General features: G+C 47.1%; 1 protein-coding gene across 1 annotated transcript in view; it reads left to right on the forward strand.

Moving 5' to 3' along the window:
- Positions 1 to 19,331, forward strand: part of EVL (Enah/Vasp-like) — a 145,888-nt gene that overhangs the window by 12,364 nt on the left and 114,193 nt on the right. The window lies entirely within an intron of this gene.

Genomic DNA, 19,331 nt, shown 5'->3' on the forward strand with positions numbered 1-19,331 from the left:
ATTCTGTCCTGATCAGGCCCTTGACGTAAGCTGCCGACTTGATGATGACTGCATTGCACGGGACTCGCACTTGTGGGGAGAAAGGGAGGAGCATATACCCATCAGCTACTGTCTGCCTTTGACAGTGGGTTGGTGTTCCCTGGTGGCCCCGAGAGGGCTCCCATGGCATCGCCCAGAGCAGGGACAGGGAAGGTAGGTCAGAGCCTGGGCGAGACTGGTCACTTCAGTGGTGGCTAGAATCAGAACCAGTGAGGCAGGAGGAGCAGAAGCAATGCAGAAAAGGTTGCTTTGTGCATGTGGTTTTGCGAATATTATTACTAAATAGAAAGGAAAACGTTTCATTGCTTTCATCCCCTTGTGCATTGCTTCTTGATTTTCAGCCACTGCTGCAGAGTTTCCTATCCTTCCAGGTTGGCTTTGCCTGGGTTTTTCTAGTGCTTGCATGCTTTCTTTTCTTCTTGTGGTACCCAAACGTTTTAATCTCTCACCAAGTTGCAATGATGTATACAGTTGGAAGGAGGGATCCAATTTTATCCTTTTTTTGCCTGTTTTTTCAGTTATCCCAATATCACTTATTGAAATTTCATTTTTCTCCCACTGGTTTGAGATACTGTCTTTTGTCATGTTTAACTAATTTGACCTATTTCTGGATTTTCTGTTCCATTCCATTGGTCTATATTTATTCATGTGCCTCTTTTAATTAAAGAGGCTTTATAATAGATTTTCATATTTCGTGGGGCTAGCACTCCTATTGTTCTAGTGCACTAATTTTAAAGAAAAAGTCTAAGTAATAGCACTGATCATGAATGACTAGAGTTTGGGAAATAGTGCTTTGGCCCAAGGGAGCCAATCTGGAATGGAATGACTCGGGCATCTATATACCCCTTGGGGAGAATTCTCATTCATGACATGATGCATGTGACTTTTGAATATGGTTCCAAGAGATGAGCGAGGCTAGAGATGGCTCACAGGAAGTATCACTTTGGAGGATAGCCCTGTTAGCACGTTAGGACAATCCCCACCCTTCATCATGCCCCTTCAGAATTACTGATGAAACCACAGTTTATTTTGGAGATTGTTGACCTGTTAAAAATACTCATTTGTAAAACCATAGAAAATTAGAAATCCTCCAAGTCTGGTGGGCTTTAATCCTCACTGGGTATCAGAAATGCTTGGAAAGGATCTCTTCCGTGGCTTCCCCCCGTGCCAGGGCCCTCCCTCAGAATACTCCGTTAATCTGGGATAAGGTGTTCTGTTGTTGTTTTGTTCTATTGTTAAAGTCTCTCGATTATTATTACATTGTGCAGCCAGAGTGGAGAACCGCTGACCCAGTCAGCCACCAGGTCAGGAGCAAGGCTGATTTTTCTGACATTGTAGTCCCAACACCCAGCAGTGGACCTGGAACATAGAAAGTGCTCAATAATTATATTATTACAAATAATTATTTGTTGAATAATACGTGAATCCCTCCTTTCTCAGATGAGGAAACGACTCCAGACTCCAGAAGTCACTTGCCTGGGGCTCACGAGGTAGTGAGCCAACAGGGGCAGGAAGCACAGGTCTTTTCTCCCCGCTGTCCTCTGTCCACATCCTCCCCGTTACTTACAGGCAGACGTGGTCGAGAGCAGGGGCTATCTTGACTCATGCGTTGTCCAGTGTGGTGACCTTGACCTTAGCTTCTCCTGCTTAGTCCAGCAAAAAGTACAGCTCAGGGGTGAGCCTGAGACTTTGTGGTAAGATCGTTGGATTGTTTCAGCCTGTCTGCGGTGTCAGCCCACCTTGGGCAGGGGAGGCTGAGGGCAGAGAGGGGAAGGGCACGAGCAAGTGCTGTTCCCTGGCCTGCAAGTTTATAGCTGTCTCATTTTTTTTTTTTAAGATTTTATTTATTTATTTGACAGACAGAGATCACAAGTAGGCAGAGAGGCAGGCAAAGAGAGGGAGAGGAGGAAGCAGGCTCCCCGCTGAGCAGAGAGCCCCATGCGGGGCTTGATTCCAGGACTCTGGGATCATGACCTGAGCTGAAGGCAGAGGCTTTAATCCACTGAGCCACCCAGGCGCCCCTAGCTGTCTCATTTTTTGACAGGAGTTTCACACCCTCAATTCCAGCCATAAAACACACTAGAGTTTTGATTAAAATGCATAATGATGGGGCGCCTGGGTGGCTCAGTCGTTAAGCGTCTGCCTTCAGCTCAGGTCATGATTCTGGGGTCTTGAGATGGAGCCCCACATTGGGCTCCCTGCTCAGGAGCTTTATTTGAGTTAGGATGTGTGGTTTTCTGTTAGTCGACAGTAATTGCGTTTTTCCCATAACCCATATTGCTTCATTCAGTCGTGATTTGGGTAGTTCCCTGGAAAAGACTCGAATTTCAAAACCAGTGCAGTCTTAAACAAAGATTGTGTTAAATTTGCTGGATTTGGGGTTCTTCTGGCAGTGGTTTTTCGGGTTGTTTGGACCAGTCCTACTAAGAACAGGAGAAGGTGGAAAGTCAAGAAAGAAAATCAATTTGAAGGTGTGAGAGAGCTACCAGGCAGAAGGATTTGCAGAACGAAGAATCAGGAGAGGGCAGACGGGAATGCCTGACGTTTGACACCATTTCTCCCCTTGAAACATTGCCGGAATCGTTGCAGTTGCCTCCTGAGAAGAAGATTAGAGCTGTAGGCAGATTCACACGGCTGGGGAGATACTGGTGTTCAGAACCCGCCAAGGAGGAGGAGCCCTCATAAACTCGCCAGGTTTTTGCTGTGGGCTCTGCTTAAGGACAAGGGTGAACCAGAAGACACTGGCCCTCTCAGAAGCGGGAGGAATCAGTATCTGATTGTCTTCAGGTGACATGGGGTTGTGTGTAGCCCTGACCTACCTGCCTGGTGGAAGCAAGAGCAAATCTTCTCAGAGGAGTCTCCCACTGCCTATGTGGTTTCTTGTGCAATGGGTGGCCCTCAGTCAGAAATGACCAGATCTTTGAGAGGTAAAACTTAACCGAAAACCAAGGGGAAATATAGACAACAGGAACAGACAAAATAAAATCATCCGACTTGGATTTTTTTTTTTTTTTTTAAGATTTTACTTATTTATTTGACAGACAGAGATCACAAGTAGGCAGGGAGCCCGATGCGGGGCTCGATCCCAGGACTCTGAGACCATGACTTGAGCCAAAGGCAGAGGCTTAACCCACTGAGCCACGCATGTGCCCCCCAACTTGTATTTCAAGAGAACTGAGAGTAGGACGTTTAAGGAAATAAATGTGCTGTACCTTTCCTTGTTCATCGTGGCCAGCCCAGGTCCGAGGCTGCCTCCGACTCCAGCCAGGGTGTTCTGGGTCTGACTGTGGTGAGCAGGTGCGTCTGCCTCGTGTCCTCAGCTGTATTTGCACGGTTGTGAGCATCTTTGCTCTATCCCATCCTGGATAGCTTTGAGGTTGGGACAGGAGAGGAGCTGGAATGCTGACCACAGGCCTGAGAGCTAAAAGAGTGCCTGATGCTGTGTTTGGATCTTACTGTGCTTTCATCCTTGGGAGATGTGGACATTGTGATTGGGTTAGGCAGCGTAAGCACTCAGGTAATTTTATACCATAAGGGTGGTGTTAAATATTTAACATAAACATCATTTCAGTAAATGTGAATTCTTGAAAAATACTTTAAAATTTTAAATTTACTATAGTCAATGTGATTTTTTAAAAAGTAGAGACTTCTTTGTTTTAAAACTTACATGGCTACTACTTACTGACTGTTTTTGCATATCAGATCTGCTTAAATTTTTACTTGAAATCCACCTGTCGAGTGCTGACCGCATGCAAGGCAGTGGGCCTGCGACAAGGCTGCGGACGTCAGTAAGACGCCTTTAGAGAGGAGAGCCAAGACGGGGAGCCGAGCCTGAAACCAAAATGTCAGAAAGGAGGTGCGAGGTTTTATTTTTTTGCATCTGCGGTGGGCTAGGCGAGGGGTGGCCTCTGTTCTGGTTCTTCCCCTTCGCACTTCTTGAAGCTGGTTCATTTTCTTCCTGTTGGCTTTTCAGTGCTTAAAGACCAGTGGTCTTCAGAAAGCCTTGCCTTAGCTTAATATCCTCAGTTCTTCCAGTTTTTCATGATTTATCTCTAATTAGCATCCCTTTTGAGGGCCTTCCTTTCACTGAGCACGGACATGACCCATCAGCAATGTAAAAATTTAAATTCTTTAACGGGGTTGACCACAGAACGATGTTGGCCCCGGCCACAAACGAAACCCTTTATACCGAATGGAAACACACCACACCGTGGAGCCCGTGTGCCTGCAGACAGATCATGTCCCACGGGCCCCGCCTTCTCGTGCCGGCTGGGATTCCCCACGGAGCAGCGTCGGGGTCCAGTGCATCAACACTTCCCTTCCTGGGAAGAGGGAAAATGCTCTCCTCAGTTTGTGTCACTACATAAAATAGAGCTGTAAGCGACATATGGAATCAGATGAAGCGTCTCCACCAGGAGAGCAGCCCTGGAAGGAGGACCAGCGGGTCCCCTCCCCAGAACAAAGAGTGATGTGCCTCCCAGTGTCCGAGTCTGTGGCTGCCGAGGCCGCGCTGCCATGACTCGCACAGATGGGTCATCGCTCACGGCGTGTTTGTCGCGCGCACTGGGCCGAGCCTTGGGCTGTGGGTAGAAGACACGGTTTTCTACACGGGGAGCTCAGTCCCAAGGAGACAGCGCACAGGCACCTTCAGTTCGGCATGTCTGATACTGGTCCCACGGTTGCTAAGTTTATGACCAATTGGTTGTTGTTGTTTTTTTTAAGATTTTATCTGTTTATAAGAGAGACACAGCGAGAGAGGGAACACAAGCAGGGGGAGTGGCAGAGGGAGAAGCAGGCCCCCCGCCAAGCAGGGAGCCCGATGTGGGGCTCAATCCCAGGACCCTGGCATCACGATCTGAGCCAAAGGCAGACGCTTAACTGACTGAGCCACGCAGGTGCCTCTTGACCAATACGTTTTTGAGAAAAATGACAAGACAGTTGAATGGGGAAAAAGAGCCTTTTGACAAATGCCGAGACAAATGAATATCCACAAAAAAAGAATGAAGTTGAACCTCTGCCTCACTCCAGGAGCAGAAGTTAACTCAAAATAGATTATGCACTTCAGCGTAAGAGCTGGAACCTTAAAACTCTTGAAGGAGAAAATAGGAGAGAATCTTTGTGGCTTGGTGTCAGGCAGTGGTTTCTTAGAAATGACACCAAAACACAAAAGATTAAAGAAAAAATAGATAAATTGGATTTCATCAAAATTAAAGGCTTGTCTGCTATGTGCGTGCACCTCATACTGTTGAGAAGTTGGGAAGACAGCTCACTGCATGGGAGGAAATATTTGCAAATCCTTTCTCCAGTAAGGGACTTCGATCTAGAACATATGAAGAATACTTAAGACTTAATAATAAAAAGACAATCCAACTTAAAAATGGGCAAGTGATTTCAAGGGACACTTCTTCAAAGATATACAGATGGCCAGGAAGCATCTGGAAAGGTGCTTAGCCTCCTTGGACATGAGGAAATGCAAACCAGAGCCACAATGGGACACCACTCACCACCCGCTAGGAGAGCTAGAATAAAAACGCTAGTAAAAAGGGTTAGTGAGGACACACATGACTGTCACACACTGAGTAAGTGGCTACGTGGGTAAGTCCCCTACTGGAACCCTCACCCGTTGCTGGGGAGAACATAAAAGGGTGCCACAGCTCTGGAAAACAGTCTGGCAAGTCATCAAATCCTGAACACACAGTTACTGTATGTCTCAGCATTTCCACTCCTAGGCATATACCCGAGAGAAAGTAAAACACAGGCTTACACAAAACTCATATGTGATGTTAATCGCAGCATTATTCCTAACAGCCAAACAGCAGCGACAGCCCGGATGTCTTTGCACCGTGAATGCCGACAAAGTGTGGTATAGCCACGCACTGGAATGTTAGTCTGCAGCGAACGGAGGGAAGTACCAGTCCTGGCACAGTGTGGATGAGCTTTGAGCCCATGATGCTGAGTAAATGAGACCAGTCACACAAGACCACATATTGTGTGATTCCATGTATATGAAATGTCCAGAAAGGGCAAATTCGTAGAGACAGATTTGTAGTTGCTTGGGGTGCATGGGGGTGGGAATGGGAGTGGCTGTTAATAGGTTTCTTTGGGGGATGATGAAAACTCTTTTTTGTTTGTTTGTTTTTAAGAGAAGAGAGCGCATGAGTTCTCTCACGCGGGGAAGGACAGGGAGAGGAGAGACCATCTTAAGCAGGTTCCACACTCAGCACAGTGTCCAACGCGGGGCTCAGTCTATTGAGCCTGAGATCATGACCTGAGCCAAAATCAAGAGTTAGGCGCTTAATTGACTGAGCCACAATTTTTTTTTAAGTGACCTACCCCCAACATGGGGCTGGAACTCACAACCCCAATATCAAGAGGCCCATGTTGTACTGGTGAAGCCAGCCAGGCGCCGCGGAGATGTTCTAAACATAGATTGCAGTGGTGGTCACCCCATGCTATGAATATGCTAAAAAATCATGAATTGTGTACTTCAAATGGATGAATATCATGGGATAAAAATTTGTTTCTCAATAAATCTGTTTTTTAACTGAACTCACTGTTTTCCTTCCCATTCTCTGTGAGGCACACACTGGGATCCACAGTGGAGACCCGGAGACTTCCTGGAGTCATTCAGTTCCCTCCTGCCACATCCAGGCGGCCATGTTGTCATTTTTCTCCTCCTCGAAATCTTTCGTCTGACCCCGTCTCCAGAGCATGACACTGAATTAAGTCAGGTCTTCATCATTGTTAAAACACTCTAATTGCATTCCACTTTTGTCGTTTACCTCTTAAAAAATCTCTCTGTACTTTGTTAAATTGGTAATAATCAAATCTGAGTTAATATTCTCTTCCTAAGTCTCATTACGATATTTCTCTGTCTTTCTGGATGAAGTCATGACTCCTTAGCATAGTATGTAAAGTCTTGCGTGAACTGGCCACTCTCTGCCTCTTCAGCTTAATTTCCTCTACTCTCCTTATAAGGAATCTACCCTCATGTGTTCTCTGCATATGATATTCCTCCTGATTGTAAAGCCAGGTTTCAAGTGACAGACAGCCGCATGTGGCTGGTGGCACCATGTTGGACAGCACAGACTGTAGAACTTCCGCGCCGTATCATAAGCACTTAGTAAGTGTTTGCTGAATGAGTGAGCGTGAGCGTAGCTGTTACAGTGACAGGCATTCACCCAGCTTCTGCTTTTGTGTTCCCTGGGTCATGAGGCTGCCTAGCGGACTCCCCAGTCGGCCCTAACTATCTCTTCCTTCTTCTTGTTACACTTAGCTGGTATTTACTTCTCCGAAATTTCTGCTGATAAGAAGTTCAAGTTCTACATCATCCAAAACAGCACGCATATTATTAGACTCTGGGTGTCATTTCCTCATAATCTGTTCCACCTTGGGTTAAACACTTGGCTCCCTTAACCCTTGTGTAACAGTCAGCGGTCTCCAGCTTGTTGTTGGCCCTTACAGTTGCTGACTCCAGACCGTGTGACCAGAGCAGAATCCGGGTCTTTATCTCTCTCTAATACGTACGTTTCAGGTTGTCCAGCCCTAATCAATGGTGTCAGCATCTGCCACGGAGTTCAGCAGTTAGCACAGGAGCTGGCTGAAAGGATTAGTCATTGAATGTATGTTGAATTAAGACTTTTCAACTTTTTTGGAGGACAGTGTTTTCTGTTACTGCGTGTGTGATCAAATAAATTTTAATCATATCTGAAATTTTTTCTTTTTCTAAAACTTTTAGTTATTTGAGAGAGAGAGAGAGGGAGGAGCATGCATGAGTGTGGGGAGGGGCAGAGGGAAAGGATCTCAAGCAGACTCCAGGCTAAGCATGGAGCCCACCTCGGGGCTCAGTCCCATGACCTTGAAATCATGACCTGAGCTGAAATCAAGAGTTAGACACTTAACCCACTGAGCTACCCAGTGCCCCGAAATTGTTCCTTAATTGCTCTTAAGGCACCTCTTTTTTTTTTTATTCATAAAAACATTTAATCACTGTGGAAAATTTAAAGAATATGGGTAAGCAGTGAGGGTAGAGGACGGGTGCTCATTAGCACATTGTCCAGAGATAGTCACTGTAGCTTTCTGCTCTGTGTCCTTTCCTATGGCCACACATTTTTTTAAAAATGTATATATTGCAGATTTGTACTATGCACACAGCTTTGTCACTGTTATTTACCAATATGCCTTGTTTAATGACATATTTGTGTCATTAAATATTCCAGAGCTTACCTTTTCTCAACATTTTATCGTGAACATTTTCAGACTCAAAGAAATTGAACTGCCTAGTAAACACCTACATACCTGCCACTGTTTTACATTATTTGCTATGTCACTTTTCTGTCCGTGTAGTTTTCTTTCTATCCTTCCGTCAATTCCTCTGTTTTTTTTTTTGTTTTGTTTTGTTTTTGATAAAAGTTTAACTTTTTGACAGCTGCAGAGTGTCTCACTGACTGGAGGTGTCTAGGTTATTTAGCCACACAGCCAGCCAGTCATTGGTACGTAGGTTTTTTTCCATTTACCTGATGCTTGTTTTCTCACCGTTGACTTTGAGATTTTGTTACATGTTCTACATAGAAGTCCTTTATCAGATCTGCAGTCTGCAGTTTCTCCTTCCAGTGCGTAGCTTGCCTTTTCGGGTTTTTTTATGTGGTTTTTTTTTTAAGATTTTATTTATTTATTTGGCAGAGACCGGGCGTGCGAGCGCAGACAAAAGCAGGGGAAGGGAGAACCAGACTCCCTGCTGAAGAGGGAGCTGATGCTGGCCCAGTCCCAAGACCCTGGAATCATGACCTGAGCCAAAGGCAGATGCTTAACTGACTGAGCTACCCAGGCACCCTGTCCTTTCATTTACTTAGTGATGTACATATATTTTTAATTCTGATGAAGTCCAGTTTACCAATGTTGTCTTTTTTTTTTTTAAGATTTTATATATTTATTTGACAGACAGAGATCGCAAGTAGGCAGAGAAGCAGGTGGGGGCGATGGCGGGGGGAAGCAGGCTCCCCGTTGAGCAGAGAGCCCGATGCGGGGCTCGATCCCAGGACCCTGAGAGTACAACCTGAGCCAAAGGCAGAGGCTTAACCCACTGAGCCACGCAGGCGCCCCCAATGTTGTCTTTTATAGATTATTCTTTGCCTGTGCCCAAATCAGGGAGATTTTCTCCTGTGTTTGCTTCTAGAAGGTTGATACTTTTGATTCACACACTTAGCCTATGATCCCTTTTAAGTTAATTCTTGTGTATGGTGTGAGATAAGGGCCTAAGTTCACATTTTTGCCTGTGGATTTCCAATTATTTCAGTGCTATATGTTGAAAAAGACATGCTTTTCCCCATGAGTTTTCTTAGCATCTATACTGAAAATCATTTGACTCTCTACTCATTCATTTTAAGTTGGTACCGAACAGAATAAATCAAATTTCTGTTTAACTGTGTTTTGCCTCTGTTCTGATGGCTTCATTTACACCAAGTGTTTTGGAAACAGCTTATTTTCTCCGGTAGATCTCATCTTGATTGTGATGATGGGTGGCAGAAACATGGGGATGGTAAAGAATTGGGAAAACATCGTCGAGGGTACCCTGTTCTTGCCCCTCCTCCCTGTCACTGCGGTTGGTTATTTGCCTAGGAGCATGAGTGACAATTACATACTCAGGGAAGTGTTCACAGGAACAGTGATGGAGTAAGTGCTGTGATTGTGGGGGAAACAAACAAACATCTTCTGGCATGTATCAGGATACCAGCAAAGTTCAGAAAACTTCCTTAAGACTAAAAGTTACTTTTTTCCAGTGCTCTCTTTTGAAGTCTGCTTTCTTTGGGGAGTAATTTAATCCCTTATTACAGTTTGTGAAAATATGACAAAATGTGAACTTTGAGGGGCGCCTGGGTGGCTCAGTGGGTTAAGCCTCTGCCTTCAGCTCAGGTCATGATCCCAGGGTCCTGGGATGGAGCCCCACATCAGGCTCTCTGCTCAGCAGGGAGCCTGCTTCCTCCTCCTCTCTCTCTGCCTGCCTCTCTGCCTACTTGTGATCTCTGTCTGTCCAATAAATAAATAAAATCTTTTTTAAAAAAAATGTGAACTTTGAGTTTGGCAAGAAGTTCTGAACTCTATTTCCTAATTAATGTCCTTGGTAATAATGATAGCAGTATTGGTATTAATGAGCACTGCTCACGGGCCAGGTACTTTTCTAACCACTTCACGTACATTGTCTCTAATCTTTGCAGTCACCCTTGAAGGTGGGTACTACTGTCTCTCTCTCTCTCTCTCTCTTTTTTTTTTTTCTGAATTTATTTTGTTTTTTTTCGGGGATCCAAAATTCTACTGTCTCTCTATGGGTGAGAAGTCTGAGGCACAGGAAGACAGGACACTTGTGCCTTTAGCAGGAAAGCTGGGGCCCCGCCACACGTGCTAAGCTTGTACTGCTCACAAATTCACAGCTGTGGAGTTCCAGAGACTTCCAGAGGCTGTTTGATCCGCAGTCCAAGCCTTCAGTTTATACTCCATATTTCCCATCTTGGTTATTGCATTCATTTTTTAACCACTTGTAAATATAATTGTTTGCCCAGATGTAACTCTCTTGGCATTTCTGGTGGGGCTGGCATAGCTATTGGGCTTCTCACTGAGAATTTCAGGCTTTCAGTGAAGAAGCTGGAAGGAAAGGGTCATGTAGATGTTTAGACTCACAATTGAGTTTCTTCTGTTGGTTGTTTCTTTTCTAAAAGACCAGGTCGTGGCCTCCTGCACATATTAATTGGCAGGTGGACTCATCCTTTGTATAGTAAAGGTCCGGAAATAGGGGCTCAGTGTCCGTTGGTCAGGGTACATGACTATGATCCAGGGAGGACAAAGGGTTAGGGCAGGGGGTTCCTGGGAGTGGGAATGGGAGTCAAGTGGTTGCCCGTGGGGAATGGGAGAAGGGAGCTAGGCCTTAATTCAGGGGAGCTAGGGGCTAGGCCTGGCTCTGCCTGAACTTGCTGCTGATGTTGGAGAGTTGTTCCCTCTGCTAAGCCTCATCGCTACCATGTATCTGCTTATGAAGGACGGGGATCAAACTGCCTGATGTCTCAGGGCCCTTCGGCATCCACAGCCTGAGGTTCTAGGGGGACTTTCTGACTCAGGAGGACAGACTGATTCAGGCTGCTGGACGTCCAAAATTAGGGCAGAACCAAGTCATGTGAGCTGTAAGCATAAATGTCTCCTTTTCTTGGTTGGTCTCATTAGGGAGACGTGATTCCGACGTAAGTAAACTCCAAACCCTTCTTGCTCGCTGGGGTCTCTGGCCATACTCCTGAGTAGGGCTGGAGGCCTGGCTTATGCTCCTACCTCCTCGCCTTTCTCAAACGGACAGACTATAGACTCCTCCCTTCTGTTGTCGAGCATGGTGGACAGCGCAGAGCTTGCCTTTGACCAGATTCGCTTTAACTGCCTGGATCCGTAGTTTCCTCTTAAAATAGGGATAGTAATCCCCGGCTCGGCCACCCTGCGGAACGGTTCTTTGACCGTAGAAGACAGTGTCTGAGAAACACTTCCAGAGCACTCTGTAAATGTTAGCTCTCATGAAGGTCTGCCAGCAAGAGTACGGACATGCCCACTGTGTAAGGGTTTCAGCGTGTGGCACCTCGAAGAGGTTAGCACTTCGTCTTAGACCAAGGAAAAGAAGCGAGGGCTCCCATCTATCACTGGGGAACCAAACTGCAGCCGGCAAACGAGGCGCCGGCACTGTGGCCCCTCGCCTGCTCTGTGCCGGGCCGTCAGGACACTGGGCCAAGCTGGACCCGGGTTTCTCGGGAGGCACCGATTCCAGTCCCGTCAAGGCAGACAGGGATTAGGCTCTTCTGGGCAAGGTCAGTAAATTATTACAATTAATAAAATCTGCATGTTTGTTAGATTTTAAAGGCCTACCCAAAATTAGTTCTTTGGAGCCAAGAGGCTGTAAAATAAACTGACCAAAAACGCTCCCGTAACGATCAGAGCAAGTGTTCCCATTTATACCGCGCAGGAATCCTGGGCACAGTCAGCACAGCACCCTGAGCGGTGGGTACATATTTCTCTCGTTTTAGAAGTGAGAAGACTAAGGCTGGGGAGACAGCTTGTCCAGAGCCACCCAGTTTGTTATCGGCACACGTGGGGCTGGGGGTAGAGAAGAACTAGCTTTTACGGCACCTCGACTAACTGCAAACTGCATTCACGTGCACGATCTCGTTTCACCGTGTGACGGCCTTCCGAACCGGCACAGGCCTGCTTCACAGATGAGGCAGCGGAAGATCAGCAGGGTTAAAAAATCAGGGTAGCAGGGGCGCCTGGGTGGCTCAGTGGGTTAAGCCTCTGCCTTCAGCTCAGGTCATGGTCCTGGGATCGAGCCCCGCATCGGGCTCTCTGCTCTGCAGGGAGCCTGCTTCCTCCTCTCTCCCTGCCTGCCCCTTTGCTTACTCGTGATCTCTCTCTGTCAAATAAATAAATAAACTAAATCTTTAAAAAAAAAAAAATCGGGGTAGCAGCTTGGAGGACAGAGCTGGTATTTCCCGGCAGCTGTGCGAGTTTCCAGCTTGGTATTACTGCGCTCCGTGGCCTCTCGGGTCGTGGATGCCTTCATTCACTCAACGCGCATTTGTTAGATGTCTGGTGATGTCCCCGGCCCTTCTCGTTCCCCCGGGACCTCTGAGGTGTCGCCTGTCCTGTCAGTGCTGTTGGAATAGTCTGTTCAGGCTGTACCCTTATGCGTATGTTGGGAGGGCATATATAAAATAGCATTACTGTTCTTATAAAAATCATTCCCGTTCATCGTAAAAATCAAGCGATACAGAAAAGTACCAAAAAACACAGTACAAATGACCAAGGATGCCAGTCCCCTAGAGATAAGTATTATTAACATCTTGCTGGCATGCTTCCAGACATCTCTGTGCACACGCACATACGCACATAAAAGCACAATGGCACGGAACGGCTAGGGTTACTGGGCTGTCCATAGCGGCTCTGGCCTGAGCAGCTCCCTGGTTCTCACCCAAACCCTTTGAGATAAAAATGCTGCCCCATTTCGCTCAGAAGGAAACTGATGTTTCAGAGCAATGAAGTAATTTAATTTGCCCAAGGTGAGGTCGTGGCAAGCTCTCTGAATCTAAAGGCTGAGCCTGTGACCCCGGGGCAGGGTTGTATGTATGTGGTCCTGCCTCCCTGAGAATACACTGTACTAGAGGGTCTTTTCTGTAACGTGCTTTTTTGTTTGATTTGTGGAAGTGTTTGTTACCCAACAATAATTCATACTTTGTAACAATCCTCTGTAATGTTTTTATTCAACAATATTAACCGTAGGTCTGTGTTTGCAGTGACTCTGTATTTTTTTTCTTATTTTTCTAAACCAAGTGAGTCACCCAGGCACCCAGTATTTTTTTTTTCTTATTTTTCTTAAAAGATTTTATTTATTTATTTCAGAGAGAGTGAGAACACGAGCAGGGGGAGGGGGAAAGAGAATCTTGAGCAGGGGCTCCGTCTCATGACCCTGAGATCATGACCTGAGATGAAACCAAGAGTTGGCGCTCAACAGACTGAGCCCCCCAGGTGCCCCGTACTGATTCCTTGTATATACTGTATTTTATTTGACCAATCCCTGGTGATGGATATTGAGTTTATTGCTATTTTAAGTCATACAAAAATCAACATCTTTGTGCCCTTTGGTTTTAACTTGTTCTGTGGTGGTTACAAGTCCGGTAGCCTATGTTTGAGTATGATGAGCTCTGCCATCTTTGAACTGTGTGATCTTGGGCAGATTATTTCACCTTTCTGTTCCTCAGTCCCCCATCTGTAAAATGGGAAAAATAAGAGAGCCTGACTCCATGCTGCTCCCCCAGGGTCAAGTTAATTGATGCAACAGGCAGAGCAGAGCAGGGGACATCATAACTGCTCAGTGAGTGCTGACCCTTGCTTATGGGGCGCCGGTCGGTGGAGGTGGTAGGAGATTTTCAACTAAGGCACCATGGATCGCTGCTGGAGAGGTGTCTGTGGATCCCTTCCAGGGAAGAGGGGGCACCTTGACAGAGTGACTCTTTCGTCCCGTGATGCCAGCATGAAAGTTTGTATTTTCTAGGAAAAACCAGTGCCCTCAGGGCAAAAGGGGGCTTCTGTGCCCAATTGCCTTTTCAGACCCTCATCTTTTCTTTTTCAGTTTTAGCCTAGAAGTTCCTTGCCATCTTGACAGCAATGTGATGCCTTTAGAAATGCCAGCTTGTTTTTTAGCAGCGTGACCTGGCTTTTGGGTTATTTTCACCAGAAGGGTTGATCTGAATCACCCCGTTCATCATCACTGGAAATGAGAAGTTAATCCAGCTTTGTTTAAAGATCCGTGTTGATTTCTCATCTCTCGTCCCATGATGGCAGTCCCGGAAAAGGACAGTACTTGGGTAGCACACCTGGGCAGTGGGTGTAGCTGTTTGCCATGGGAGGGACTGGCTCCGGGGTCTGGGCCGCCAGCCTCATGGGGAGCTGAGGGCGTCCAGAGGCCAGAGCCCCGTACCTGGTGGAGGCGCACCCGCTGGGGAGCCCAGCCCGAGAGGACACATTAACAAGAGAGAAGAGAAACTCCGACTGACGGGATGGACGCTTTTGAGGGAGAGAGTGCAGCGTTAGTAACTTCTGTCTCTCGTGCCGTCCCTGTAGGAGGAAGAGTGGGGTTTCTCCGCCTCGGCACGATTGATATTTGGGGCCAGCTAATTCTTTGTTGTGGAGGGCTGTACTGCACATAGTAGGGTGTTGGCAGCTTGCCTGGCCTCTACCCACCAGGGGCCCGTAGCATTCCCCCGTCACCGGTTGTGACAGCTGACGGTGTCTCCACACAGTGCCAGATGGTCCCCGGGCCATTCAGTGGCCCCAGTTGAGGCCCCCGGTAGAGCAGTCCGCGGGTCTCCGACTTTAACGTGAGTCCGTCCGAGTCCCCCGGTGAGCTTGCTGAGACAGACTGCTGGGCTGCATCCTCCTTCCTGAAGTCTCTGATTCTTAGTCTGGGAGGGGCTGAGAATGTTCCTCTCTGACAGGCTGATGCCCGACTGCGGGGGGAGGCGCCTGCTTTTGAGAGGCGCCGGTTTAAAGGACAAGCGCCTCCTTTGGAAACCAGGAGACTTCCGTTCTGACTCCATCCGTGGCAGTAACTGCGGAGCCGTGGGGACGGTGCTGTTTTTCTCTTTCTGTGGTCCGAGGGGGGCGGCATTTTTCTTAGAGTCACCGATGCCACTTAATGAAATCTAAGAAGCCCTTCGAGTTCTACGCTCTCTTCGTAGAGTACAGTGGTTCTCAAGGTTTGGTTCCGCCAGGGCCCGTGTCCCTTTTGCTCTCCGTTTTCTTTTTTTTTATGCCGTATTTGCTGTGGGGGCCAAGGGAGGTAGCCTCATAGGAGAGGGAATGGTTTGAGAAGGAGGCATGGAACACAGTCTGGTGCGTGTATTGTTTCGTGCTCACGGAAGTATATTTTTAAAAAAGAACTACAGCTCCAGATGTAGTCAGCTTCCTGGCAAATCCCAGCTCAGCATTAGGGCTGCATGGGAAGGTCTTAATCACTTTATCCCGATACCTATTAATTTAACAGCAGGGCTATAGGCTGGGCGTCAGAGCTTTTTGTAAGAAGGAATATAAACACCATTGCAAGACTTATGCAAATGAAACGTTTTTGGAAACTAAGAAGCAGTGCTATTTTGGAGGAGGAAAAACACCACCTTGTACATTTTAGTAGGGAATCAGAAATAGAGAAAGCCTGATTATCAGAAATAAAATGTGAGAAAGAAGAACTAGCTTTTTGAGGGAACAAAATTTAAAGCAGGACTTCTCAAATTACAGCTCTCTGAGGCTTATATTCATGCGATTTCTTGACCATTGTATGTCTTCCCTGTAAGTCCTTCTCTAGGGAGGACATGTGTTAAATGAAGGTTCTCCCTTTCAGTGCTTGTATAATTGGGAAAGAATTGCATGGCCAGGATGGGTGTCTGGACTCTAGACCTTAGGTGCCCAAAACACAGGGCAGCGCCCCTCTTCAAAGGCGGCACAGACCTCACATCTCTGTGGGCTGGATTTAGATGTATGTATCTAGACCCCTCCTTTACTTCCTACCCTCAAAATGAAACAACAACCCTGCCTTGCCAGCAGGTGCCAGGAATTCCCACATCATTCATTCACTCGGTCTCTACCATGGCCTGAATGTTTGTGTCCCACCGTAATTCACATGTTGGGATCCTAAACCCCAGTGTGATGGTGTGAGGAGGGGGAACTTAAATGAAAGAGACCCCATGGAGCTCCCTGGCCCCTTCGGTGTGCGGATACAAAGAGAAGTTTGCAACCTGGAAGAGGGCGCTGTCCTGACCATGCTGGTACCCTGATCTTGGCCTTCCCACCTGCAGAACTGTGAGAGATTCATGACTCTTTACAGACTCCCCAGTTTGTCACACCGTAGCCCGAGCGGACGAAGGCAGTGTCCATCTTCCAAAGGCTCCCTCTGGACTGGTCTCGGAAATTCCCTTCCTCACTTAGCTTCTGGGAAGACACTTATCATTTACAACATTTAATTAATTAATTAGTTTGTTCGTTCCCGTTCCCTCCACTCTGTGGAAAATACAGATATGAACAAGACGTTCTCTGATCCGCTCGATTTCTTCTTTGACTTCTTATTATTGTGCCAGTTAGTGTGGGTTGGGTGTGCATGTGTCTCTGTAGTGGGTTTGGTTTGTGACTTCCAAGCACTATTATATGGGAAGGAAAGGGATGATAGGCTGGGTTTGTGAAGTTGGGGGATTAGAGTTAATTATGGTAAGTGTTTCAGAATAGCCAGATCTGGGGGAGGGGGAGGGGTTTGTGAATCAGCACCTATGAATCAGACCATCCCTTTTTTGTCTTAAGAGACCCACAAGTGTGATAGTTGGAGAGAATTCAGAGAAGCACTGAAAGCTGGAAGTTCTGGAAAATAGCATCACCACCACCTCCCGTTTCAGGATGATTTGAATTAAGAAAACTAGGCAGTGATTTAGAATCGACTTCAGTCATTTGAAGGATTTTTGCAAAATAAGAGGATGTAAATGGGAAAAAAGCAAAAATGGGCCAGATAGGAAAGAATTTCTTAATTACCTGTTCATGGGGATGGATGATACGCTATGGTGAGATATTATAGGAAAATGACCGACAGCTTGTACAAAGGCAGAAAGATTATAGTGTGCTCTTTTGGTACACTCGAGAGCATCATTTAGCAAACCCACCTAAGGGACACCTAACTTTTTTTGTTTTTAAAGAATTTTTTTTAAAGATTTATTTATTTATTTATTTGACAGACAGAGAGCACAAGTAGGCAGAGAGGCAGGCAGAGAGAGAGGAGGAAGCAGGCTCCCCGCGGAGCAGAGAGCCCGATGTGAGGCTCGATCCCAGGACCCTGAGATCATGACCTAAGGCGAAGACACAGGCTTTAACCCACTGAGCCACCCAGGCGCCCCACACCTAATGTTTTTGGAGAAGACTTTGTTTTGTAAAGTTAGATGCTAATCTGTAGAAGATGGATAAGTTACACGTGATTTCGTGATTTCTGTCGCTAGAGAGCTAAATGATTGTGTTTAGTAGAAAAGATAACTACAAAGGTTATAGTGTCATTGCTTTGTGGGACATGAGCCAGTTTTCGATCTAACTTTGCAAGATTATCACAACATTCTTTTTTGCCATTGACTCTGTGTGTGTGTGTTTCTTGTGTAACCTTTGAACCAGCTTTGCCATCTTACTGTTCCCTCATCATGACTTAAATCAGTCCTTGCCACAAGCATACCATATTTTTGTATGACCGTTAGGTTTTTAGCTTTTGAAAATTACGCTTTGACAGAATGAACACCTGAGGAGATAAGCATCTCGGTTAGGTAGCTAGGCTGTTGCCTGAGGTAGGGTTTGACTTATCTGACTGTGAGGTCCTTTTAGCCCTGAATTCCCACAGTTGCGTGTGTTTAAACTTTCTTGGTCACTTGGATAGTTGGTTGCATTTATGGGTCATCTAATTATGTGACCTGGATAAACACTTAAAATTCCTGCCTTGTCAAGACCTTGGTGACACCAAGTGGAAAAGGGTGATTTACTGTATTGTCGATGATAATATGATCATTTACTTATCTAGCACATGTAATTTGCGAAACCCTGGCACACTGACTGTTGTATTTGGCCGTCGCAGTCTCTTTGTGAGGGAGGACGGGAGTTATCACCCACACCGCGCAGGCGAGCGGGCTGAGACTCTGACAGGTGAGGTGACTTGCTGTGCGGCGAAGGGCTGGAGCTCAGACCGCAGCTCAGCTCTTCACGCTCCCAGCTCACGGGCGGCTGCACGCCGGGACCAGGATGCGAGAGGATCTTGGTAAGAGCAGTGAGCCGAGGTGGGAAAGAAGACCCGTGCGAGCAGGGTCACCAGAAAATCCCCTGTCCCAGCTGCAGACGCCTTCGTAATGGCTCACCAGCACCCACTCTCCCTGAGCTTTCTGAGCCCCTGTGGTCTGCTCCCAGCCTTCTGGAAGGCCACAGGTGTGTCTGACTCTTGCCCCTCCTCGACTCTCAGAGGTCGTGTGGCGCTGGACCTAGTGGCAGGGGCCCAGTAGGGACCTGGTGGAATATGTGAATTTGCCACGCACGCTTTTATCTCCGCGATTCTCCCTGGTTCCTCATATGATGTTCTTGGCAGAGTTCTGTCTGGGCGGCGCTGGAGCGACGCACTTGTTTGTTCACAAGGACGACCTGCCGTTATCTGATGGCCGCCCCAGAAAGAGCATGCGGGCTTCATCCCGGGCCGCCGTTTTATGAAACTCTCTTCATCTGCAGACCGCCGGCTCATGCATCCAACCCGTATTCACGGAGCGATTCCGGGCGCCGGCCCTGGCGTAGAGCGCGGGAGATGGGACCTTGTCCTTGCTCACATGCGCTGACACTTCTTTGGCATATGATCCTCGTGGGGTGCTTAGTGTTTCTGTGGACGTGTTTGCCATCTTTGCTTTGTTGCTGACCTAAGAACCACATGAAGCCGTGGGGTTATGAGAAAGACTATCTTGTTTTCTGCTCTTGTGTCCTGCACCCCAGAGTCCAGACCCTGTCCCTCTTACCTGCACTGCTGCGGCCGCTTCTGACTGGTTTCCCCACTTTCACGTTCCTCCTAAAAACGAAAATCCGTCATGTTACTCCCTTGTCTCACACACCACAGTGGCTTCCGCGGCTGCTAAAGCCCTGTGGACCTCTCTGTCCTCCTCTCCAACTCTGTTCCTCACTCTTCTGTTCCTTACTCCTCCCGTTCCAGCCGCGCTGCATGGGAGGGCGAC

This window comes from Meles meles, chromosome 6 (assembly GCF_922984935.1).
Source record: "Meles meles chromosome 6, mMelMel3.1 paternal haplotype, whole genome shotgun sequence".
NCBI lineage: Eukaryota > Metazoa > Chordata > Mammalia > Carnivora > Mustelidae > Meles > Meles meles.